Source organism: Gavialis gangeticus, unplaced genomic scaffold (genome assembly GCF_001723915.1).
Source record: "Gavialis gangeticus isolate Ggan-Ray unplaced genomic scaffold, GavGan_comp1, whole genome shotgun sequence".
Taxonomy (NCBI): domain Eukaryota; kingdom Metazoa; phylum Chordata; order Crocodylia; family Gavialidae; genus Gavialis; species Gavialis gangeticus.
This window is the reverse complement of record NW_017729017.1, coordinates 9,364,974-9,369,671: the sequence shown is the minus strand read 5'-3', so window position 1 is coordinate 9,369,671 and position 4,698 is coordinate 9,364,974. Positions and strand designations below refer to the sequence as shown.

Genomic DNA, 4,698 nt, shown 5'->3' with positions numbered 1-4,698 from the left:
GGAAGACTTCCCATCTTTTTTTATGGCATGCTTACCTTCACCAGTGACTTGTTGCAACGTTATTGTTTGTATTCCTGGACGCTTTTTATAACCTTGTTTCTAGTGGTGGAGTTAGATTTAGCTGGATGTGCCTTCCTTCATGAAGTGTGCATGTACTATGGCACTCATGAAACATTGTCCATAGGTTAGCGCTGATCATTAAGATAATGTTGCAGGTGGATTTCAAGAGAATGACAAAGCAAAGAGGATTGTATCTCTTTAAGAACTACTTCCTTTAGGAAAAAAGTAAGCAGTTAATTTTGCAAAAATGTGTTATAACTGAGTTTTAAGGAGTGGCCTAAAGCTCCTGATGGTGATCAGTTTACTGTTTAATTGGTAAATGTGTTGTGACTTGGTCCTTCAAAACAAATAAATTTAGAACCAAGAGAGATTTTGACTGGGGCTCTTCACCAAAGTAGTGCATAAAATCAGCAGAACTTCCTTTTGATTTGTTCGGTATTGATTATTTGTATCTAGAACTTTCAGGCCTAGAAGGAAATCTACATTTATTCAAGGGAAGTGTTGCCTGTGGATATAAAATCTTAGGAGCTCCCTGATGCACTAAAAGGTACCGTAGAATTTTTCAAAATGTTATGTATGTATGTTGGAGATGGCTGAGGCTCACTTGAAAATAAGTAGGTCTCTTCCTGTTTCCCCTGTAAAGTCATTTCCTTGTGTGGTACAGGATTCCATTCTGTTTGGAGAAAAGGACCATATTTCAGAAATAAAACGGCAAGAGCGATTATGTTCAGATTTCAGTTCCTGTGCAAGTTAGTCTTCAGACATCATTTGATCTGAAACCAGGAAAAGATTAATGATGGAAAGGCTAAATATACCAAAAAAAAAAAAAAAAAAAAAAATCTAAAATAATGAGCTGAATTGAACTAACGTAAAGATACAGTATCAAACAGTTTGTAGATTCATAAAGCCTACTAGAGAAAAAGGAAAAATGTTTCTGGCCAACAACAAACTATTTTTGTACAACTATAAAGCTTTTAATGAGGTTGCTAAAATATAATTCAAAATCTACACTTTTCATACCTATATTCAATGTGGAAGGCTAATCTGTAAAAAATTCATGCTGATCTGGATAATCTGAATCAAGGTGAATAGTAAAGAGGGGCTCTTAGGAGGATCTGAAACCCAACAGACATTTTCTTAAACCTGAGTTATGTCAGGTTTTTTTTAAGATGCCTGAAGCTATTGCATTTTAAGAAGACAGAGCTTTTGTTTTTGAAGCGGCCTAGAAAAAAAATGTGACGGATGAATCCAAAGCAAAGGTTTTTGGAAGTTGTCATTTGTGATTAAGCTGATGTATGCAAGAATATATCAGTGTTTCTTGCATGGTGTGAACTGTCTCTTTCTACCAATACCAGTTTATTTAATTTTAATGTTTTTACTGATGTTAATTCAGGTGAGTAATAGTATCTAGTGCCTCTGACTCAGAATTGTGTACTTTAATTAGAAGGTCAGATTTCGACAAGCTGTGTCTCTGATGTAAACTTAATCCTGTCTTTTGTAAAGTATGTATAATTAAGGTGATGCGAGTGCAGAGAGTGATTTTAAGAACAGCCTTCTGGTATTCAATAGCATTAGGGCGTGAATGTAACACACTGTTAAAGATAAGGCACTAGTATTTTTAAGCAGAGGACTATTAATGACATACATTGGGATGGAAGTAGAGCTAACTGTACTATATGTATTTTATGTCCTCTCCAATTCCAGTGGAAGCAATTGCACATTAATTGCAAAAAGATTTTTTTTTTTCCATGTAACTTCTGCTGTGTCCTGTTGCTAGTCCGTGGACAGAAGGCAAAGGTCATTGAAGGGAATAGGACTTTTTGTACTGGCTTTGGGTCAGACTATGGCGGTTAGTAACAGACTAGGTGTACTAAAAGTAAACATCATAAGCATGACTGACAGTACAGTCTGAACTTCTTGGGCTTTCATAATGATGGATGCAAGAAGGTAGCTGTAGCTAATAAAGTACCAGCAGAATTGGAGATAATTATGTCTACTTTAATAATGAGATGATAGAAGAAAGAACTCGTTCTCAACTAAAAGCCCCAAAAACTTTTTGGTTAGAATAGCAATCTTGAGAAAAAGTGATAGCATTAAAAGACTGTAAGTAGTCCTTCAGTGACACCTCATTAGCAAATTAATGAAAGAGGTTCTGATACTGCAGAGGTAGGGTTCTGAAACAAGCCCTCCTGTGAGAGAGCTGCTCTTACCTTCTTGTGCATAGTTTTTCATTCTAAATCCCAACTAAATTTAGAAAGGTGGCTAATTAGAGTGGCTTAGCGTGCTTGCAAGAAGTTAAAGAAGTACTGATTGGATGAATGGTCTGTAAAGTGGATTGGAAATTGGCTGGAACTTTGAGCTCGGAAGGTAGTAGTTAATGGATCAATGTCTCATTGGCAGCCAGTATCAAGTGGTGGAGTGCCTCAAGGGTTGGTCGTGGGGCTGGTTTTGTTCAATATATTCATTAACAACCTGGAAGATGAGATGGAGTACCTCTTCAGCAAATTTTCAGATTACACCAATCTGGAGGGAGTAGTAGATATGCTGCAGGGTAGGGCTAGATTTCAGTGTGACCTAGACAATTGGAGGATTGGACCAAAAGAAATCTTACATGAGGCTCAAAAAAGAACAAATGCAAAGTCCTACACTTAGGATGGAACAGTCCCAGCCACCAGTGCAGGCTGGAGGCTGACTGGTTAAGCAACAGCTCTTTAGAAAAGGACGTGGGGGTTATACTAGCAATAAGCCACCAGTGTGCCCTTGTTGTGAACAAGGCTAATGGCATACTGGGCTGCATTAGTAGGAGTGCTGCCAGTAGGTCAAGGGAAATGATTCTTCTCCTCTACTCAGCACCAGTGAGGCTACATCTGGAGTACTGGTCACTTGTACACATGCCTGACACCTGCGCAATTAATAAAGTTTGCTGGAGCATGCTAATTAGCATGTTCCAGCAGCCTTGGCATCACATGTATTCAATGTCCCCATGCTTTTAACTAAAGCTTGTTGAACAAGCTTTAGTTAAAGCAACCCCACCATCATTTTGCAGTGTGGGATGCTGGATACGTGACATGCTATTGGCACTTGTAATTACAGAGGCTCCCAAGAACCTTTCTAATTTGAAACGTCCCCCTTTTCCCCTGCCCCCCCTCCCCACCTGGGAGCATGTGTAAAGACACTCTTGTACTGTCTAGTTTTGGGCCCCCCACTACAGAAAGGATGTGGACAAGTTGGAGAGAGTCCAGGGAAACAAAATGGTTAGGGGACTGGGGCGCACAACTTCTGAGGGGAAGCTGAGGGAGCTGGGTTTATTTAATCTAGTGAAAAGACCAAGGAGGGGAGGGATTTAATAGCAGTCTTTAAGTACCTGAAGCATGATTCCAAAGAGGATGGAGCTAGACTGTTTTCAGTGGTAGCAGATAACAGAACAAGGAGCCAGTGGTCTCAAGTTGCAACAAGGGAAGTGTATGTTAGATATTAGGAAAATCTCTCTTATGAGAAGGGTAGTAAAGCAATGATGCAGGTTACCCTGAGGTGGTAGAAATTCCATTCTTGAAGGTTTTTAAGACCTGGGTAGACAAAGCTTTGACTGGGATGATCTAATTGGGGATGGTCCTGCTTTGAGCAGGGGGTTGGACTAGATGACCTCCTGAGGGTCCTCCCATGCCTAATTTTCTATAATTTGTTAGGGCAGTATGAGTCACTTTAGGTTGAATCTGGTCTGCTTATGTAACTATATTGTTTGGCACAAACTCTAAACAAAAATCTGTGTTGTTCATACTGGACCAGTTTAATCTTTCAGTCTGGAATCTTTTTGGAAGAGGGACCTTTCTTTCCCTACCTTTCTGCAGAGGGACCTAACGAGTGACTACTGCTATTCTCACTGAAAAGGAATTGCCTTTCCCTTCCTCCAAAAGACCAAGCTCACATCAAAAACATTCTTAAATCGCTCTTTGTAAGATTCAGAAACCAAATCATAGTCTAAAAAAGGCCTTATTTATTCCTAAACATACCAGGCTTAGTCTTATCTTCTCAGCTTATTAATGGGATTTTTGCTGCTGGAAAAAAGACTGCATCTTTAGTTCTGCTTTGAGCTTGATGTAGCTGAGACCTGTAGAACTGAACTAAGTGCTCCAAAACCACCTGTGTTTCCCCCCCCCAATGCTGCAAACTGTTTTTTCCAATGAACATCACTTTCTCCACTAGCTGGAGAGTTTACCAGAGACCTTGTACAAAGTCCTGTCTTTGCCCCAAAGAATCTTTTCAAAATAAAATTAATGCCACTTTGTTTTAGGAAACAAGAATAAGTTAAATGGCATTTCTGGACTGTGTAACTAGTCTCATTGAAATCTGCAGCATCAGCTGAACAGTATATGTTGGAATCCAAATCAGATTGGATGACCCTTTAACCTCTCCAAATTTAATCGGAACACTGAATCAATTTGGGGAGGTTCAGACATAGACGGGTTTTAAATGTTTTTTTCTACATACATCTAGGTAACAGGCGGCTTGCGAGTGCTGCAATGCTGGGGCACACTCGGCAGTGTCAAAGATCAAAGTCTTGGATTTCAGATGCCAATGGCAAAAGAGCAAAAGGGCAAGAAGTCAGAGGCTAACACAACAAACTCTGTAATTGTAGTC

At 39.6% G+C, this 4,698-nt stretch overlaps 1 protein-coding gene across 1 annotated transcript in view; it reads left to right on the top strand.

Moving 5' to 3' along the window:
- Positions 1 to 4,698, top strand: part of RALY (RALY heterogeneous nuclear ribonucleoprotein) — a 591,199-nt gene that overhangs the window by 8,139 nt on the left and 578,362 nt on the right. The window lies entirely within an intron of this gene.